Here is a 22,414-nt window from a genome sequence, read left to right on the forward strand (position 1 = left end):
CTTGGGCATTTTTTTTTCTTAGTATTTCTGAGATTCTATATTGAGGGTATGCAGCTATGTTTTAACGTGAAGGAATTAGGATTCCTATGATATTTTGCTTGTGATACAATATCAAGAATGTGTTATCTCTGTGATCATTAGGAATACAGGAGAAAATTCCATCGGATATCTTTTAGCTGACAAAGTGGGATTGTTTTTTCGTCGTTTGTGGTCTGAGAAATAATCATACATTTCATAACCATGAATGTATTCCTCCAAAACTAGGAAACATTGATGGTGCTGGCAAATTAATTTCATAACTGTCTATTACACTTGCTTGGTTTCAATATTGAAATATACATTTTTTCAACAGGGAGAGGGATTTATGTGTACAGTTATGTTGCAAAGAACCTGGGGCAGCAGGGAACAGAGGATTTTTCCCACTGCAAGTGCCACAATGCTTTTTAGTTTAGCTGTGTTGGATAACTGATCCCTTTTCCCCGGCACTGACGGGAAAAATAGTTTTTATGAAAAATCCAGTAGTTTAAGAAAGTTTATTTCTATGAGCTATTTAAATCTGATCAGGTAACCTAACAGTTGCCCACCATGTCTATGATTGCATTTTGCTTCATATTCTGAAGATGCGGAATGTTTTTATGCTACCTAGTACTGAAGATATTGATGTTTATTCATTTTCAATTCAATTTCAGTTGGAAATGAATATACATCACAACTGAAAAATCAGTTGAAAAAAGCGTATTTTGTAAAATGTGAATTTTTTCAATAGGGTATGATAAAACACATTGAAGCACTCAGAAGGAGATCCTATTTTATAAATTTGGATGTGCATTACAATTGAAATAAAGTGTCTGGTGAAATTAAATTCACATACTTCAAAAAAAAAAAAGTCAATTCCCTTCCTTTCTCACTCTTCCTACACATTATTCATCTTGTATGTGAAAACCTGTTTGTGGCTTCCACAAAAAAGCAAAGCAAAAAGAAAGCCAAAGATGTTTTAGTTAAATAATGATTATTCTTCAGAATCCTTTTAAAGCACAAAAACAAAATGTTCTCCAGATACGCAGAAAACATCACATACATAGTTTCAGATAATTACATGTTATATACCAGAAAGCCACTATATTAAGAGCACATTATTAAGATTTTAAAGGCAAGCACTGAAAACCTAGGAAATATCAGAATTACAGTTGCCTATGCAACCATCATTTGGTTCCTTGTGCACATGCATTAAGATGCAGCCTTTAATTGCATGATCACACACATTTTTCTCTAGTGATCTATGAAGGCAGAAGTCTTAATGTGTTCAGAAGCTTTCCTGTAGTGCTTATCACTCCAGTACCTCCTCCAAAAAAGCCCTGAGTAGTGTGGGGCTGGTGTGTCCACCTTACATAGCTGCAGAGTGCGCAGAGGATCAGACAGACTTCAGAGCTTCTGACTTTGACTGCCTCGCTTGAGATGTACATACCATGATTTTCCAGGATCGTTTCATTAGGCAGCATTTTATATGCCTAAGAACTGTGTCTACTAAATTCTGTTGTGGGTCCTTACCTACCTGAAGATTTGTATGTGAACCACAGTTTCAAGAGGAGGACTCCAATTAAATGACTTACTCCTGTGCCCCAGGGGCAGTCTGGCAGGGGAGGAGAGAGCCCAGTTCTCCGAGGCCACATTTAATAGCCTTACCTAGGAGCTCCGTCTACCTTTCCTCACGTTCACTGACCCATTCACAACTCCAGCAGCAAAGCCATAATACAGTTTCTCAACGAATGACTATAGACTATCATGTAAGGAACCAAATTAAGATTATGTAGGCAAGAGCATGCATGTACGAGTTCTGGCAAAGACTTCAGAATACAAATTGATACAGCCCCAGACCTTTTGCCAAGTAACATCAGATCAACATCACTATTTCATCAGCAGTATTTCAGCCAGTAGTGCTACTGCAGAGAATAACAGGGTAACTGAAATGAACCCGCAGATTAGAATGAGGATGAAGCCTTTACCAGCACCTATCAGCTATTTTCCAGTACAGGAGCAGTGGTCCAAAATCCTGGCTTCCATCTGAGGCTCTGCAAGAATCTGCTCTGAGCTTAACCTTTTTTTCTTTCATTACTTTAAGTCTCTCCAGCTGAGTTTTGTCTCTTTTGAAATTTTGGCTCTAGGTCTATCTTTTCCCCATTCCTAATACTTCACCATTCCCAGGCACAATTTCTTCTCTTAAATCTAAGTCTGAGTCAGAGTTTTATGATATGTGCTTTGAAAGCAAAGCCAATGAAGAGGTTGCTCTGCCTTCAGCCATTTGTTTCCATTCCTCCCTGTAGCTCATCGTCCTGCACTCAGCTTCTTGTCCTTCATTTTGCACACTGAATGGCTTCTGAGGCAATGTTGTGACATGTAGCACTGAAATAACCCAAGTTAAGAATATCCTCTAAAAAATAAGTGAAATTATAAACATTAAAGGGAACTTTCAGTGGTTCTTGGAGGTAGCATCTTATTTAAGTTTGCCTAGATAGAATATTTTAATCTCCCTTTACATGAACAATATGTTTTTTGCTGTTACATTTATAGTGCTAGTCAATAGTTTGAATCTCTAACGTAATTCCTAGTAATCCACATATCTGTAATAACCTTTGGTGGCTATATTGTAAGCATTAAACACGTTATACACATGAACATGCTAAGAAGCTATATTAAGCTTGATATTAAGAGGTGATAAATTATACTTGATTAATTTATTGCTCTCACATACACGGAAATATTTTGTCCACCTCCAACCCCTTGTGTCTGCCAGAAACCCTGCACTATTTTGAAATTATAAAGAAACCCTGAAGTAACAGAGTGTGATTTCTGTAGTTTTTGGAGGGTTGAAAAGGACTTGATTCATAGTAGACTTCATCATGCAATTTCCTTCAGCATGGTTTTGTCATGGTGGCAACTGCCCAATACAACTTCAGCCATGTGACTGGAACACTTTTCCTCACTCCCCTTGGGTATTAGAAGCAAACAAATCTCAGCTGAGAATGGGTAAAAGGCTTCCAGTTTCACTTCGGCATTTTTCTGTTCTGTGGTTTTGACCTGAACACTTATCAGGCTCTTGTTGTAGAGAGAGTGGAGTGCAAAGCTGTTTGGAGAAAGAAAGCTACTAACCTGGGGAAATAAAAATGGTTTCCTTAATGAATGGACATTATCTCAAATCTGATTAAGCACATAAGGTATGAAAATCCCAAAGGCCCTTGTGGTGAACCGAATTAGATTGCTGTTGGATTTGTAGCGGTCAGTTCGCCTTACTATTGCAGTTTCCTTTTTCTGTTTCTAATCTCTGAAAGCGATGTCTGTGAGAGGTAACTTTTCAATGGTATGACATTTTTCATCCTTTTTTGCACTTTTCACTGAGGCAGCTGGGAAGGAACTGAATGGTGAAAACGCTGTAACTGAAGTAGATGAATGACTGCTCTGATTTAGTTTACAGTTCCTAGTGTGAGCTGGGAAAATTTGTTCATTGTTTCCAAGAAGTGAAAATTATGACATAGAAAATTTGAAAATTATGGAATTTTCCATGGAAACTGAAACTTGAAATCCTATTATTATCTTCTTCTAATGTTTATTAAATCACTTTCATTTGATATATATTTTTTACTTCTCACGGAGATATGCCAAGATCAATTCTGAATCTGTTACTGGAGAGGCCTGTGGCAGATCTTCAGTTGGTATAATCAGTAATAGATCAACTGATTTATAAGAGCTGTAACAATTTATTATAACACTGGTTGTTAATCTGCCCTGAAAAACTTACTCGTGAAAACACTTAGTTCTTTGGGGTAAGAAAAACAGCTTTGTGGTTAGAATACCAGACTAAGGAAAGGATCTGTTCTACATCCAGGTCTTCAAAACTTTGGAAAAGTCATTAAAATCTGTGCCTCAGTATGTCTGGTGAAGTTTGACTACCCTTTTTTCTTTTTTTTTTTTTTTTAATAAATATTTATAAAAAAATTTCTTCAGACAGACAGACACTCACTAAAAATAATGTATCAATTATTTGCCTTTTTTTTTTTTGGTTGACTGGTTTTGTTACAGCTTTTATCTTGGAGTTCTTATAAGGCTACAAAAAAACCTGCTTGCCACTCTTACAAGAATAATTTTTGAAACCTAAGAGGCAAGTCCCAGAAAAATTTTTCTCTTGGCATGGCTGCAGAGCCCATGCCTGGAGATAAGCTTGAGCCTTATACAAATAGAGACTGTTCTGCTGTCAGTAGTGATCACACAATAATCATGTTATGACAGAGATCTAAAACAAGAATGAAGATGTCAGAGGTACCTAGCAGCAAATGTAAATTTAATCTTAAGATAAAAGCCTATCAAATGTACCCAAGTGGTTTATTGCCACAGATGCTAATTAGAAAAAAGTATATTATGCACACAGCCATTTGTTCCAAATGGCTCTTCAGGGAGGGGGTTAAGGAGGAGTTTCTCCTGTGTGGCTTGTTCTTGTTTACAGAGTTTGTTAATATTTGCCTAACCATCTCAGTGAATAAAATGGACTTAAGTATGACTGGAAACTTCTGTTTTCAATGAAAGAAACTCTTGCAGCATGTCAGGAGCTGAAATTCTCATGGGAGTTGTAAATTATGGATGAGCATCAATAATAGGAGACCAAGTAAGTCCAGCATTCAGGTACTTAATTTCTAGAAAAGGGACTACATAAAAAATCAGGTTATTAGGTAAACTGGAAACCCTAAAATGGACCGTCTAAAAAGCAAGATGCCTACAAGCTTTTTTTAAATTGTTAAAAATACACTCCGTTTAAAAACCAGGTGAAATATGTGCCCATAACTCAAGATAAAGCTGTCCTAAAATACCATGACTGGTTATACGAAAAGTTAAGACGATACTGTAGGAAAAAGGCTGGTATTTAAGACATAAAGTTTACCTGAATGAGGGGAACCACCTTTCAGACTATGCATCTTTCTCATTTTCCCTGTTGTCACTGTCAAACAGAGCGGGTTCCAGCCCAGGATGTGCTGGGAAGATGATTAACTTTGTCAGGGAGCCTTAGCTTATCAAAAGCCAAAGGAACAACACAAAGATCTGTACACTGGTAATGTTACAGTGTCCAACAACAACAAAAATTGTTAATTCCACAATAAAACGACCAACTATAAATGTTAGCAGACCGAAAGCCCAAGGGGAGGCTCTGCATGTCAGCTGAGAACAGCCCAACGTTAGTCACTGGGACAAGCATGCAGGGCAGTACAGTTTATACAGCTCCCCGCCACATGTTTATGATTTCAGCTGCTTATATTATAGATTTGCCTTCCCACAAGATCTCTCTGGCTTGCCAAGAAGCCTTTTTGGAAGCCACGCAGCTCGGGGAAGGATGTTGCTAGAGATGACTGCCCCATCGCTATTCCCTGCTCTAACCAGTCGGTCACTGCTAAGCCACGCAGGTCAGGGGAGCGTTACTGCTGGCGTTTCCTACGATCAGAAGGTGCTGCAAAGTCAGCAGCAGGTTCACAACATCCTTTCTGCCTTTTATGCAATGCAAAACCACTAATCCCTGAGAAAGAAGTTCGGGGTACCTCATGCCACAGCAGCTCCTGGGAGCACCTCTTTGCTATTGCCCTGAGCCCCCAGTTGTGTTCTCCTACTCTGTGCCGCTCAGCTCCTAACAGGGCAGAGCAGAGGAGTTCCTCCTCTCCCCTCTATGAGACAGACAGATGTGGTGCTTTCACTTATTGTCACGGCTGTCCGTAATGTACCTGCTCTTCTGTATCCAGATTTCCAGGGAAGCTGTGCAAACAGATGCCTTAGTCTGGTATATACATACAGCTGTGAAATTATCCCACGGGCACAATTAGGACAATTATGCATGTAAGATGGATAATGACAAAACAAAAATATCTAATTAAATGTGAATTTGCTATTATGCAGGAAGTAGAACTGTATGAACTCATAAATAGTGCACGCAGATCTCCCTTGCTGGATGACACAGGATCACTGCTGTGAAATTTCTGCAAACCTTTGAAACCTCTGCAACATTGGGCATCAGCAGGCAAGCATACGAAGAGATGATGAGAGGAGAAGACAGGTAGCTGTGACAAAAATAGAAGACTGGCCATTATGCTAGAAAGTTGAACATAATCTGCAAGTACAGAAGAACTGACAATGTGACCTGCCATCATTTAGACGGTGTATCACACTCTCTTCTCCAGCCATACTGCCTTCAGACATTTCTGTTTTAACAGATTATCTGACCTTTAAAAATACAAGTGTGGAGAGAGTTGCTAATATCGGGGAGCTTCATTTTAGTCATCTCTGCTTCTAGCTACCTCTTCAAATGTTTAATAGCTGCTTCATTCCTCTTGGCTTCTCTGAAGTGGGAATTTTAATTTATTTATGCTGATGAGGAACTTTTTGATATCCCCTTCCCTTCTTGTCACCATTACAGAGAAGAGGGCAATGATTTTTAAAGGAAACTTTTTTATCTAGAACATGCAAAATTAAAAAGATACTGGAAAATGCAGTGTAATTCAGGCCCACAGAACTCTAGAGACCTAGTTAAAGAATACCTGTTAGTGGAATTAATTTTTCATGCTCCACATACACAAAGGAATACATTTCAGGGAATAAATAGGACTGCAGTATAAAACCAGACAATTTTAAAAATAATCTAATGAAATGGTAGAAACTTGACCTACTGAGAGTACTGATTTGTTTAAATATCCCATGATCTATTAACTGTGCAACAAATGCTCACCTCCACCAGTTGCTCAGTGGCTGAAGAGGAAATACCACGTGTGACTAATCTGAGAGTTACTTGTAATATTTAATGCAGCCAGCCCCATCAACTGTTTATTATTTAATCTATTTATTTATAACTTTGCCACTAAGTGTTACTTTAAAACTAAGACCAAGGACAGAATTTGAACACAAACCATGGGTCGCTGTCATTCCATCTTCCCTTGAGACTGCTTGCGCCAGCTTTCTCCAGCTTTTGTGCACCGAAATCCTTCAGATTTACTTCCCTGGTTCTTCCCTGTTCTTCAATTCTTTCTTCAGAAAATGCACCCTTCTCCCCAGAAAATCTTGAGATTCTCTTAGAAGTCATGTAACTTAAATTAAACCATGGATTATTGAGCCTTTATGACTCACTTTACAAAGCAAAGAATAACCATGTGGGCCAGAAAATTAATTAATTTCTATTGTCTATTTCAAAAATCTATTAATAGCAATGTCCTCAGGAAGAAATAAACTCTGTCACTCACAGAGAACTGAACTATCAGACTGCAATGTTATTTTTGCAACACTGAATTTTTCTCTAAAGGTAGATCTCAGTGTATTTTAAGATTGTCAAGGCATGATCACCAAGCACCAAACTACCTTGGTGGTACTTATCTCAGAGCTTTGGAAGATGAACAAATACATTGAACCATCAGAAACTTTTAAGAATGCACATTTCTGATTTTCACTTTTAGAGAGGAATCCTTGAAAATTTGGTCCACATGCATGTTAAAGGTTCAAAACCCAGAGAGCCAGGGAGATCCCAGAATTTCCTATCTCCTCTCTCTTGCCCTTCTTCCACTGGGGGGAAAAAAAATGAAAGGTCAGGGAGGGGACAGAATGTAATTTTCAAGTCAGTGTTAGAACTCAAACACCTGGCAACAATAACACAGGCAAAGGACGCTTTCTCTCCCTATGCTAGGAAGCCAGAAATCTTCTCCCTTATTTTTAGTGCCAAAGAAATAGGTCTAGGCCAATTTGTGTGGCACAGTACCCTTGAAGACTGCAAGTGCAATGTTACACCTGCACTGCCACTGGACGTCAGCTACAAACAGCTGCACAAAGTAGAGAAAAACAGCAGGATCTTCTAAGCCCTCCCATTCCTCCAGATAATGACAACTTTTCCCAATTTTTCTCATTCCTCTCAGGGTAAGATGGAAGATAGGTAATAATTCCCTTTCAATACAGCGTTTAACAATCATGGGGAAGGAGATAAATGCTATATTCCAGAGAGATTAGCACTGTGAAACCCAATTATAATGAATAAAATGAGACAGCAAGTGCAACAGTCTGCAAATACAGAGAAGCCTTGAGCTGTGTGAATACTGATATTTTACTATGCTGGCAGTTCTGAAAAGTACTTAAAAATTTCAATTTGAAAGAAACTTTCAGCATTTCATACTTTGATAAATTGAAGGAAGATGAAACAAATAGTTTCAAAATAAAAACACAAATCAGAGATTTTGGGGGGTGGAAGGGGAGCGTACTCTTCAACTCAAATGCGACACTGAAAAAATTTCTCCAGAATATTTTCCAGCTCTAGTTTTTGCATTCTCCACTGGCTTCAATGAATTGATGACATAAGTAAAAAGCCTTGGATCTGCAGAGCTGTCAACTATTCTAATTTTATACTAAGTATCACATTTGGAATTTAGGATTATAAAATTCTGGCATTAGGTTAGGAAGTTGCAAAGAATCTTCAGAATTTATTTTAAAAGCTGAATATTTTTTAATCTTCTATTTTGAAGGCAAAATAGAATGCAAATTCAATCCATCAATTGCGTGGCTTTGGATCTCTGACTCATGAGTTTAAATACTTTGAGGTGAAAAAATGGGTTTGGCCTTCCTTAGAATAGATGTATGCCGTGGACATGCCCTTCTGTTACTATTAAGGCAGGAATCTATGCCAAAAGACACACCATATTATTTTCTTCCAAGCATACAATAGCATGGAACTTAACAAGTGCCATTGTAAATGGCAGTTGCTGTTATTTGCATATGTATCAAGATGCAAACATTTATCTGTCATTCTATAACTCCTACAGCACAGTTTGATGCTTTACCCACTGGAGTAATTTTTCTCAGAACAGTTCATTATTCAGTAAAATTCATAATAGGAGGCAAGAAATTTGTGAATAAAATTTAGATTTTAGGGACCATCTGTAAATGAGGGGCTAGTAAATGAATTGCAGTACGGCTGCATTCTGGTCTATGTAGTTCTGGCTTTTCTGCCAGTTGAGAAAGAAATCGGACTGAAAAGCAATCCTAGAAGCAACCCTTCCCCTACGCAGACAGAGTCCTTTCTGAGAGAAATTTGCATTCCTTAACTGTACACAAATGAACATTGCCGAAGCTTCAAAAATAGAGGTTGGAAGATGCTTGTGAAGTTCTCTCAATGAAATATTGAACAGGGGGGTCTAAAAATGAACACTGGTTATCTGAAGTGAATGCCATAGAAAGAAAACTAATATTATTGTAGAAGAGAAAGGAACTGTTTATTTTTTATGTTTCTGCTCATTAAAAGTGTGATTAAATGGAAGGAGGCGAGATGAGATAGACCATGTGTCATGTCTTTCCACTGAAGACATCCAGGCAGTGTCACATCTGACTTCAAAATAAATTCCCCTGTAGCTATGTGTGCTAGCAGGGCTTGATTTTGTTCAATATCATGCTAGAAATTATTACTTTGCCATGTTTGTATGAAGTAATTACTGGTGCCACTCCATCTGTGCCTTATAACCCTCATTAGCCTCTGCTCTCATTTTCTACAAGGATTAATCTATTTTGAGAAAAATCACGGCAAGAAATTATGCTTGTATAGCAAGGTCTCATTCTGCAAATTGTAAGAACTGTGAAGATGTCCTTCTGTTTGCACTGAATCTAAGGCCACAATGTCAAAGAGAGACGATTAAATGAGTCTGCAAAAAGATGTACATTGGTAGTCCTTGGTTTGCTTGTGTAACTGAGCTGTTACATGTACATAGTCAGAACTAGCCACAAATACAGCCACCATATGATTCATATGTACAGCTGCGGCAGCTATATATCAGATCAGATCTAAAAATGCACATATTTCATGTACAGCTGCACACCACATTAATTAAAAATATTCTTCTGTGACTGTCAGGGCAGTCATTCTACATGCAATTCCAGTTTTTTTTAAAGGGCACATTATCGACATGTGCACCTTCAGCTTGCACTCACTCCAGACAGTGCTGGCCTGGCAGCTCTTGCATTCATTCATGCTCCTTGCAAGATCAGATGCATCACGCTACCGAGCATCTCCGGAACTTCCCAGGCCTATTTCTGCAGTTAGCGTTTGCTTGGCTGCAGGGTTTAGCTCAACAAACTAAAAGGCAAAGTGCTGGACCAATATTCAGACATGAAGGTCCTGTTTCCAGCACTGGCTTGAACTAAGAGAGGTCACAATACATGTTGTGCTTCAGCTTTCCTCCTCTGGAAAGCACTTGGTGCTTACAAAAAATATGTAAGATGTGGTTGTTAAAGTTACATAACCATTGGCAAACAACATACTAATACATGATACTAAGCTATTTCATGTGGGTTTTGTATCATTTAAACACCACAGAGCATCCAGGTTAGTTTGCAGAGCAAAATGCTGAAAACTACCTTCCTGAAAAGTCTGTCTGTCCCAAGTAAGTGGCTTTGCAGTTGCTGTGCTACAATTTACTTGCTAAGTGCCAAAGTGCGTAGCAGAGAAACAGAGTTGTAGGTTTTTGTTTGTTTGTTTTCTTAAACAGTCTAAACATAAGTTAAACTTGCCTTTAGGTAGGCTTAGCACACCCTGCAGCCTCCCGGGAACATTTTCAACAAATAAGAAAGTTTACGATTTGAAGCAGGAACATTTGATTTCTTTCAGCTGGCTTGGCCAGTTTTGGCTTAGGAGATGCTCAACTGTCAAAGCTTTACACTTTTAACGTTGACTAAATACTAAGAAGTACTACCCTTCTCCCCTTGCCCTTCTGCCAACTCCAGTAGGGAAAAAAAAAAAAAAAAATGTTGAATTTGGCTTTGCTGAATTTAGATAGTGATAGTGATCATGCCACTCTAAAATCAAGTCCCAGTTGCGCTCTCACTCTGACCTACATGAGAATATAGAATATCCACCAAATTTGGTGAGGGTGGAACACACATGCATTTGCAGTGCATAAGCAAAAAGTCCAAAGCCAAAACCAAAGAAAAACAAACACGAGGAAAAGGCTGGTCTATTTTGCTCTGAAAATGGAGCATCACCCTTTTGCAGCTGCACAGCATAGGCTACGTCCCCTGAAAATACTCTGCTTGCTGTTCACGCAGCATGTGGCTGCTGTTGAAGGTTGAGGTCACTGAGCAGAAGTGATCTGTACAGAGACTAGAGCCACCATGCGATGTCTCGTTTTGCTTCTCACCACCAGGCCTCCGGGCCAGGGCAGCAGGCAGAGACGTCCCGTTAGTTTCACGTCACCTTCTGGCACAGGCGGGCTGTCATCGAAGGAGAGGCTGATGGTAACACCAGATCTGCGCACGATTGTTTTGACCAGCAGTACAGGTTTCATCCAGATCAAGCATGGGCAAATGATCATATTTCTGTCAAATCAGCCAGAGCTGTGATGTAGCGTGTATGCCAGTTCTGTGCTTTTATGCCAGATTGATGCCAACTGGGAAGACGGACAATGCTCGGTACGGCGTGAAGCCCAAGTGGCACAGGCAAACGGTACCAGATCCAGTAAAAGGCTCGTTGGAACAAAGCTGGCTGATCAATATTTTTTGAACACATTGGAAATAGCAGAATGAATTTTTACTTGATCTGCACATCGTATTACTGGGACTGGAAGGTTTTGATCTGACGCTAAATGCCCTAAAACTGGATTTATTGGATACCAGCCCAAGACTTTATGAACCAAGGCATACTTGTTCATGTCTATCTTCTAAGGGCTTGTCTACCTCGTGGGAAAGACGCTGTGTTAGGGTACCTGAGCTGTTGTGTCTACTTTAACGCCATGGAAATACATCTCTCCTTCCATCTAGTACACTATTACTTGGCAGTGCTTCTTAGCTCCCCGGGTTAGAGCCCGTGGCTGTACAAATGCCGCAGCGATGGTTAAGCACCCTGCCTCACTTGGGTTACTCAGAGATCTCCAGCACAATGCCTCTCTGTACGTTTTACAAACATCTCTTGTTTCCATTTCCTTATTAAACAGAACAAAGAATGAAATCATAAGATGTTTTATTTTCAGCTTAAGCATTCTGTTCTGGTTTTGGTGGTTTTACTCTGAGTTGCATATTATGGGTAACATACCCATGTGTTTTTGCAAGCATGATCTCTCTGAGTGGTCCCTGATGGAAATGCACAAGACACGTAACTCCAGGGCACACTGTGAGAGCAGCACCCAGGCCACGAGGTCAGCATGTGAACAAAATCACTGAGCACCAGCACGTGTCAAAGAAGGCGGGTCTAATGGGGCAGGGCTTGAGCTTTTCAGGATAAAATGCCCTCTTTAAACTCCCAGGGAAGCATTCTGTTTGCTGATTTATTGTGCCAGGAAATCTGAGTCCTATGCCCACATGAAATGTCATCGCAGCCAGTATCAATATCATTCCTCCGCAGGGAGATCATGGGGACAGCCTAGCACCTGCTCTGCTAATCAGGGGCCGGTTAGGTCTTTAGGGTCAGGCTTCACCACCCAGCAGTGTGGGGAAGGCACGCTGCTTCACTAGCCATGCCTCCTCCTCTTCATAAACAAAGATCTACATTTTTTGGAGCTGTCAGTCCAGTCTCTTAAACTTGCTGCCCTCAGCACTAAGAGACAAGCTGGGTGGGCTTGTGTGGGGAAAAGGATGGGCTGTGTGGGGAAAGGATGCCCTTGTTAGATCATTCTGCCTTATTTCCAAATAAACATGTTTTGTTTAACATGAGGCACTATCTGACCTCATCATCCAAAGGCTATACCGATAGCCAGATGTCAGAATCATATTTTCTTTTTTTTGTTCTTTAAAGCTTTTCCCCTGCTTTAAATAGAAGAATTAATTTTTCCACAGAGAAAGGCTCTTCTATTAATAGCATTAGGAGATCATTTCAGCACTTGAAAGGAAAAAATTACTTGAGCTTTTTGTGTGTTTTTTTTAAATACTTTAAAAAATATTGTAAGTTACTTCATTGTGCAGGCAAGAATGCCCACCTTCAGAATTTTAATTACTGGGAAAAAATAATAATCTCTAAGTTCAAAAAATAATAGTGAATGAGACTATGTGAAATGGCTGAAAATAAACATCTTCAAACAGTCCGGCCCTATGTGTCAGTTCGCTCTCATGCTTTGATAATCTCATCTCAGTTGCTGAAACAGACTTATACAGATTGCATAGGATGCTTGCAGGTGATTGAAAGGACTTCTGCTTATCTGCTGCAGTGAACTGCCAATAATGGGTGATATTCTGAAGGGCAGCCTCAACCCATGTCCTCCCTATAAGGCATAATGGAGAAAATTTGTCCAGTTACACTTCTGTAATCTCACACTCCAAGATCTCTCCTCATTCATTTAAGAAAATGAGAGGAAAACAAGCCTTAGGCTTCTCTGCCTTTTCCAAATAAACTTTGTTATCCTCTTATGTAAAACACTAAGAGAGTAGTCCAAGTGGCAAAGAGCTTTATACACAGCTTCACTTAAAAGCAAAAACATAAAACATGTTTTGTTCTGCAGTCACAGAAATTTCAGTCATTTATTGTAATGAATGGGCGATGTCGAGAGAACATATGGTATTTTTAGCTCTGCTTCATTACCCAATGTGGTAAACCAATCCTGAATACTTGTAATGTCTAAAAGCTTTCTCTGAGAAGAAAGGTTCTTCCTGCATAGTCTTGATTAAAGTCAGACTTGTTATTGTCCAGAGGATCAGCAACTGTACTGGGCAGGAAGAGAAGGCTCTGTGCAGGGCAAGCAGTCAGACTTGTATGAACGGTGAAGTGGTAGCAAAAAAAGAGTTGTCTGTAAAAGCAGAATCGATACAGAGAAGAGGAAAGGTAGCCCAGGGAGAAAGGAAATAGTCTTTGATGGGGAGGTGTAATTTCAGAATGACAAACTGCATCTGACCTTACGTTCAGACATTTAGGACTGAAGCTCTATATTAGGGACAGATAAACTCAAGCTAGCACGATTAAAACAGGGCATAATAGGCATAAGGCATAATACATGCCTATAAATGCAGTAGAGTGCATAGGCACATTTGATACCAATTTCCCTTGTTACGGTGTTTCACCACATTTTTGTTTTTACTGTTCTGTTTTCTGTATGACTCCATTTGACCTGCCAATGAATTTGGCTTATGCCTGTGTAAGCTGACCTTTCTTTTTTCTTTATTACTGCACTAAATCCTTGACTTGGTTTGATATGATCTGTTCAGTCTAGTCACAAGCCAAATTATGAGGGATCTGGCTTATTCTCAATGAAGTGAAGGAATTTCAAAATGAAGAATGGATTTCTGTCCTGAACATCCCCTGCTATTTCTAAATACAGAACCATAGGTAGCTCCAAACAGATTTAGTTTGGATGTAACTCACACTGTACAGGAAGGAGTGGGCATGGAATAGCACAGATCAGCCTGGCAAAGCACTGAACACCTTTCCAGTTCTTATAAGAGCCTGTGGATTTTAGAGTTTCTTGGAACATCCCAGGATCAAATCCAAATTGTGCCTAGACAAGTGAAATTCAATACCATCATTACACAAAACAATCCACAGAGTCAACAGCAGTCTGAAGCCTGTGCAAATACCAAAGAGCTACAGCATACATTTCAAGACAGTGGTATGGAAATCTTTAAACATCTTAGTTTTCATTACACTCACAAGTAATCAGTTTTTGGAGCTAAGACATTGGCACTTCCTCTATTAGCACCCGTGTAGGTTTCTGGCACAAAGAAGCTTCCAGGAGATTTTTGTGGATTTTTAGTGGTATGCCCCAAAAGACTCACAGGGTTCCTTGGGAGGAAGCAGATATTATAATACTGAGGGGGGGCATCTCTGTTTTCAGCTCTCCATGACTCATGGGAGCAGCTGAGAACACAGTTAAAATATGAAAGCTGAAAAGAAACTGAGTAGTTATTCCATTTCTCTTCCTCTTAGAAGAACTAAAAAATACATAAATTTAGGTCAGACAGGGTAAAAATATTCCATGTTGTTTTTCCTTCCATGATATTTGGGCTTTGTGAAACTTGTAAGAACAGGCCCATGATATGGTTGAAGAGAACAAGGCTCTTATTTACTTTTTAAATAAAAAACTCATGTTAAAACAGAAATTCAGGTTTTCTCAGAGATCTGGTCCCTTTCAAAAAAAAAAAAAAAAAAAAAAAAAAGAAGAAGAAGAGAAGGGGAAAGAGTCCAAGTATTCTTGCTGATGAAAGGCAAATCTTAGAGAAATATTCATTAGATGATCCCTCCTCAAAAACATGACCCAAATGAAAATCAAGAGCTGTTAGGAGACCAAAGAACTGCCTAGAACTGTTATTCTTAAAAACAAACAAACAAAAAATCAAAACAAAACAACAACAACAAAAAAAACTTGTCTGTACAAAGAAGAGCAACAGAGCTTCCTTCCATGCTTTTAATTTTGGCAGTCAATTTTTGTTCTTTTGCATAGTCACTAACCAGCAAAATAGAATTGTAAGCGTGTTCTCCCGGGACACATCTTAGTATCACAGAATCCCACCTGGATTTTGTTGTTGTTATTTTTGCTTTACACCATTATATTGTACATGAAGTCTGTAAGTCTGGGACTGGACAAGTCTCACCTGCTCAGACAAAATGTTCAGAACAGGATTTTGATCAGTAACTTCGGTATGTATGAGAAACATGGCTCCACATCCCCCCCACCAGCCCCTACCACTATGCTCCCTTGGCAAAGCCATGGCAAAATCTATTAGTAGGGAAATCTTGTGCAACTCCGAGTTACTGCAGCCTCCCTGTCTCATCTGCAGGCTGATCTACGGTGAGCAAGACGGTGCCTGATGCATTAGCCACATGGTGACACTTTTGGTGACACGTGGTGACCTTCCAGGCACTCAAAGGCAGATGTGGGAATCCTTTACAAACGCTGCTATCTAACAGGCTTTAAGATATCAAAAAGTCAGTTCTTAGCAGCTACTATTTATATCTTATTTTAACTCAGTATTCTCTGTATCTACTTTGTATGCTACCTCTTGCTCTTCTGTTATTCCAGTTTAAGGTAGTTCTTTCCAAAATGGTGTCAACACCGTAGCCTTTAAACATCACAACTGCACATGCTATTGCCTAATTTTCCAAACAGTAACCATCTGCAAACAGATCGTAGAAGTTTATTATGTGGCATTTGCAGTTTCTGTGTAACATTAATTTAAAAGCCGGTGACTTTCAGTACCAACTCACAGGAATTTGCATGAGTGTTTGAGGACTTTGAAGCTCATAATTTAGTAAGAGAAATAACGAATGTCACCCTTCCTCCGGAAAGAAAATATGAGAATTCTTATTTCATCTCTGGAAGGATGGTTGTTTACTTTGTTCGACATTTTTGCTTTTAATAATAACCTCGTTTACTTTGCACTTCGTAAGGAAAAAGCTTGTTCTCTGTCAAGTTAAAGGGTCGCAATATTACATTACCTAACAAATACCATTCTTTTTGCAAACCAGAGGATGCTGAGTCCTCAGCACCAGCTCTTCACAAACCACTTCTAACGGACTGCACTGCTTGCTAGTGTGGACCCAGCCAATACAGCACAGTAGCAATGTTTGCTCTGTGTTTGCACATACATGTGTGTCTTTCCAACAACACGATGGATGAGAGGGTTTGTGGTACCCTGCTCTCTTCTGGCTACTGAGTACTGAGTATAATTGCCTCTTTGGAAAATACCAAGAGACAGTAGAAGAACTGGACCTTTAGAACAATGCTCCCCTCAAAGCATTCCCCACACAGATGTCTCATGCTTACAGAACGTTACGTACAGGAGAACCAGGCCTTCTCTAGAATGGGTTTAACCATTCATTCGGGTGATACGGCCTCCTAAGGAGGGTTTCATTGCAATTTACAACCCAACCAAATGCAGAAACTAACTGTTGGCACCTTTATAACAGTTTTACAGGGAGCCAAATTAGATGCAGAATCTTTAGATGAAAGTTGAATTCAGTCATTATACTTGTTTTCTATACTACCTTCCTCTGTGGCTGGTCTGTGTTTTGTCACATTTTTGTCTATGCATTTCTTCTTCCAAATCTCTACCCTATTCTGTACAACAGGCCTAGAGTCGCATCAGAGACTGTTGACTAATGCACATTTTTTTTGCCAAGGGTTGTGAGGAAAGTGAAAGTGCAAAGCAGCAGAAGTGATAAAGGAAAAAAAAAAAAGGCAGCTGCTCTTACATTTCACAAAGCAGAAGGAATGTGTCCTACCTGCACTAGTGACATTAAACAGTCAGAGCACCATCAGAGATCTGTGCTGCATTCAAGAAAGGAAACTATGCATTTAATTATGAGGGCATGAAAGTGCACAGGGCGTGAGGATTTGGTTAGTTCTCTAATGTACAAGTTTGGGGTGGATATAAAAGTGACAGCTGGTTGTATATCTGGCAGGTACAGAATCCCATAGACAGAAGAAACTCTAAACAGGTTGATTCTGGGGCATGAATCCCAGAAAAAAAAAGCAACACATTGTTACCTTTCAGCATGTATGGTGCTATTACACCGATGACTTCTCATGGTGTAACATCTCCCTCTAAACATAACTTCTATCAGGGAAAAGCGACAGTGAAATGAATTGGACAGTGCCTCTTGGAGACAGCAAAGAGTATGTTTCAGCTTGCACACTCCCCGAGGAAGCTATTAAAAACATCCTTTCAACAAGCTTACAGCCAGAATACAGCTAATTAAACAACTGTAGGTGATGCAACACTGGTCCTGCAGAGGAGACAACAGCCTTACTATGTTGAGTTTAGGGCAAAGCCTAATGCAAGTCATTCCTACACTGCCTGGGCTTGGGCTCCCATCGTCCTGCAGAACAGTACCTCTCCAAGAGACTTGGGGAAAAACCCCAGCCCTGGGAATTGCCAGCACCTGTGGTACAAAACCCTCTGCAGATGCAGGATGGATGGACAAGGCTCGGTGTGCAGCCTGGCTCCTGGCCCTCTGCTGGGACGGTGTTCATTTGACTTTATTTGAAAGGATTTTTTGTAAATCTCAGGAGATGCTCTTCTGTTGCTGCCTGAGCAAGCTCTCACTGGGTGGTGTGAAGCATGCAAATGCCAAGCTTCTCCTCTCCAAAGGCAATGTTGTACAGGCTCAGGTAACCGAGTTAACTGTGATTATACAACAATCCTTCATTAAGCTCATTTTCTAACTGTTATTTAATTCTTCCTTATCCAGGTAAAGCATGTTGCGGGTTCCTTTACACAAACACTGAAAAAACTTATTTTGTTAATGAACTGCTAATGTCACACTGTGTGTTGTAAATGATGGGAAGTGCTGCTGGGACTCGACACAATGATCCATAAGCCTGAAAGGCTCCTGATTAATTCTTTGCACCTTGGCTCATACAGCAGTAATGCTGTTAGGTGATATGTCAGCTTCCTGAAGGAACATATTCTGGAAGAAATCACAAATCTCAAGCATATAAAGTGTATTTTTATCTAAGAGATGTAGCTGGAGTTGCCACTTCCCTGCTCTCTTTCCTTTGATAAGCATAATCTGTCTCCCATTCACTTCAGCTAAACCTGGTTCTGAAATCCAAATAGTTTGAAGGGAAGCACAGCATAACAGAATGGAAATAAACCTCCTTGGCAAGCACAGCCCCCTCCTACCACCCACAAATTATGTTTTTTTTCCTCTCCTTCAATTAAAGAAAAATGTTAAATCATAATTTAACATACTAAAGAGCAGTGGAAATCAGAGAACAAGGATGCATGGCAAACATTTGAGTTTGAAGTGAAAATGGAAGCTCAGGCTCAGGAGCCCACATGAAAGGTGGAAAGGAAAAAACAGTAACTTATGTTTTCATGTGGGTAAGTGTAAAAACCCAATCAGGATTCACACTCCTTGGCTAAAAGAAAGGTGATACAGCCCAAGAAAAGCCTGTACTCTGTGGAGGCTGAACCCAGAGCTGTTTTGGGTAGGGTGCTCATAAAGGACTCCACTCCCTTCTGCCACTTCTCTTCGTGTTTTCACCCTGCCTTCAAGTATCTCCATCGGTCTGAAGTCTGCACAAATTTTGTATGTCAGATTTTCCCAAAGGTAACTCAGTGAATGACAAACTTATGTGGCTGAACCTGGCCCACTATCCAGCTGCCTCCTTTCAGGATTAAACTATTGGGGGAGGTGAAATCATGAGCATGTGATTCTGTAACTGATAACAATTCTGAGACCAGAGAGAGAGGAATTTAAGCCAAAGCTATTTGCACTGTTGACCACACATAAACGTGAAATCTGGCCGGGAAAGTGTCTGAACTTGCACCTCAGTCCTGTAATTTTCCCTACTTTGTTTTAATATTTTTCTGGTGTAACAAATATGCTGCGTTACAGCAGCAATCTGTATCATGTCAGCAGCTGTGCATCCAGAACAAGCTTATGATTGCATTCAATGCTGTACGACAGGTACCTTGCCTTCTCTAAATAAACAAACCATCATGAACTAGTTTGTCTGTTTAACAAACTATTCAGTGTAAATTTTTTCCAAACCAAAGCAAAACAGCATTGAAACATTCACAGCTGTAAATACAACTGAAATCCTTCAAAAATTAAATAAATTTCAGGTTCATCAAAAGCTTTTTTCTCATTTCTGATTCTAATTTCTAATAGTCATTCAAAATCGGAAAAATTAAGACTCTGTATGTTCAAAAAACTGAAATAGAAACTTTCGAACTGGAACATTCCACTGCAGTTTTCTTTCAAAGAGAGTTCACAAAGAGAGCGTGTCTGCAGAAATGCAGGTGACAGAAAACATTTTTAGCACAAGGAAGAGCTCCATCACAGGAAACATCTAATGAGTGCAATAAAAAAGCTCGTCAGTCTGAATTCTGCTTCTCTGGAACATAACAGAAGTATTCAAAGGCTCTAGACACAAACAAGTTGCCCCTGTACTGGAGACTCAATCGTTGTGCTCAGTTCTTCCTGCTTTTAGGATGCTGAACTAAGGAAAAGGGACTTATTCCTGCTGCTAATTCTCTCCCAAAGCTCAGGATAGTCCTTACTTTAAAACCAAGACAATCTCTCTGCCTTCTTCCACCCACAGGTTTCTCTCACTAGATAAGAAGCGTTCTCTGCACAGAGCACCTTTGTAGAGAAGTGCTGTTTCTTGGCTAACATCACAAACGTCTGGGTTGCATGATTCAGGACCGACCAGTAGTAGACGTGAACCCTTTAAAAGCTCAGCTCTCCCCGTGACATCCTGCTTAGCATCCTTTATAAAGGGGGACATGAATTCTAGGCAGCACTGGAGTTAGCAGTGGCAAAGGCATGTCTATCACAGATGCTGAAAAGGTCATTTTGATTCCACTCACGGTCTCTACCCTCTGGAGGGGACCAAAGGGAGCCTCTTTTGCCTTTTTTAACTTTGTATCTGGTTGCAAAGATGGATGCAGGAATGATAAAGGGGGGAACATGCAGAGCTGCATCACAAACCAACACATCAGAAAACAGAGCACGCCTGCCTTACAAATTTGCCTGCAGCTCCTCTCTGCTGTGTTATTTTTAAACTGCCTGCAGGTTGCAGATTTTTCAGTGGCCCTTCTCCTAGAAGTGCACACAGGGGATTTAGGAAGGCACAGCTTCCACTACCATGAATAGAAGTTAACAAATTCCCAGCACATTAAAATTCAGCATCCTTCGTCTTCCCATAAACTTCTTGTTGCAATTTGTGTATTCACAAAAGGACCTCCCAGGTCCCTCCCAGCCCCTCTCCGGGGCAAGGTCAGCGTACCCCAGCTCTGCATTCCTGATGTGCCCAGCTGCCACACAGCAGTCTGCAGAGAACAGCCCGCAGTTGCTGTAATCAGCAGCCCAGGCATCATTTGACAGTCCTTTTGGCTTACCAAAAAAAAAAAAAAAGGCAAGAAGTTACTCAACTGACTGAACCCAACGTTCAGGTTCACCCCAGCACCATCATCTCAGCACCAAGAACATCTACTGTCCAAATGAAGGCTGTGTGCAGGTCTGGGGCACTCCCCCATCACACATCCTGGACCCAGACTTCACTGAATTCCTAGTAACCTTGCTCCAGTTCTGCAGGAGTCTGGATGGGACAGAGCCAGGACTTGATATCAGTAAATGGGAGAGTTCCTATGTGCAGGAACACTGCACGATCCACACATAATTCCTATAGAGAAGAGAATAACGGAAGAACAGTATTGTTACGCTACCCCACCATTTTAAAGAAGAAAGCAATGGAGCATGTTTCAGAAGTGCTGATCAACCACAACTGCTACTGAAGTAGACAGAAGCTGCAGGTGCTCAGACTCTGAGGGGTCAGGCGCTGAAGCCAAACATGACAAATATTATGGTTTCTTTCCTTCTTCTGTCTTGCCTGCTTATTCTGCAGCCCAGAGCAGCACTGCAGAGCACTACCCATCGGGTCAGAACCTCTCCCCTTGTCTGATGCGCTGTCTCGGACATCAGACCACTCACACTCCTGGCCAATGTCAGGAGCTGTAGGAATCACCCCAGCTGGCACCATGAGGAACGCTTGCCCAGCCTCATCAGACAGGCATGTGATAGATGAGGAGTTTGTTTTGGATGCAGAGCTCCAGCACAGGAGCCTTTGCCCTCTGCAGGGTACACCAGGGACTCGCAAGTAATTTCAACAGAAAAAGCCAACAAGCGCCAGTCAGAGCTAATGCTCTGGCCCAACAGGGCTGAACTGTGTCCTTGGGGAACAGCGTGGGACCAACTGGTTTATCTCAGCGCTAAGGGCCAAGCCGAGCCTGGCCTCCCCACACTGGGCTGGTGTGCTGGGGGTTAAGCTTGTGCTGACTCAGCCCTGCGTAAGGACCGTCCCTCATCCTTACACGTTACGCAGCTAGTTAAGCTGTTGCTCGTTTCTCCCTGCTGATTTGGAGAGTCCCGACTTGGCTCTTGGCTGTTTATATTTCACAGACATCCTCCATGTAACTGCATGGCCTGGCCCCAGGCTATCAGGCTCTGGGAGAAATAACCGCATTATTCCACAGAACAGTTAGCATAATTAAAATATCGACTGCAGATTAAAAAATGTGCTGAATACTTCACAGAGTGGTTGGAGGGTTGGCAAGTCTTGGCAGCTTGCTGGCTGCAGGAGCTGGCTGGTATTTAGATGCGCCTGCTCCTTCAGCATTCCCTGCTGTACGTGGGAACTGCTTTTTGTGCTGTCAACTTCTCATCTCCCAAGCAGCCAACCCACACCCAAGAAGAAAGGAACCGACTAGAAATGAGGAGCTCCAAGGGCTTTCTTGTGATTCTTATTGCCAGTGAGACCATTTCCTTGTTATTTATGACTTCAGGACATCTGTCTTACTGTGTCTCTATTTTTATTTGTGTCCATCTCTCCAAATGTACAGTGTAGGAACTGCATATGGTGAGAACGTACCAGGTGATAAAACCATTTGCTTAAGAACTGTCTGTACCATCTGAGAAAGCATTAATAAATTTTAAAAG

General features: G+C 40.6%; 1 protein-coding gene across 5 annotated transcripts in view; it reads left to right on the forward strand.

The window, feature by feature from the left end:
• Positions 1 to 22,414, forward strand: part of PHACTR3 (phosphatase and actin regulator 3) — a 105,542-nt gene that overhangs the window by 31,713 nt on the left and 51,415 nt on the right. The gene's annotated exons all lie outside the window — the stretch shown is intronic.

Source organism: Cygnus olor, chromosome 16 (genome assembly GCF_009769625.2).
Source record: "Cygnus olor isolate bCygOlo1 chromosome 16, bCygOlo1.pri.v2, whole genome shotgun sequence".
NCBI lineage: Eukaryota > Metazoa > Chordata > Aves > Anseriformes > Anatidae > Cygnus > Cygnus olor.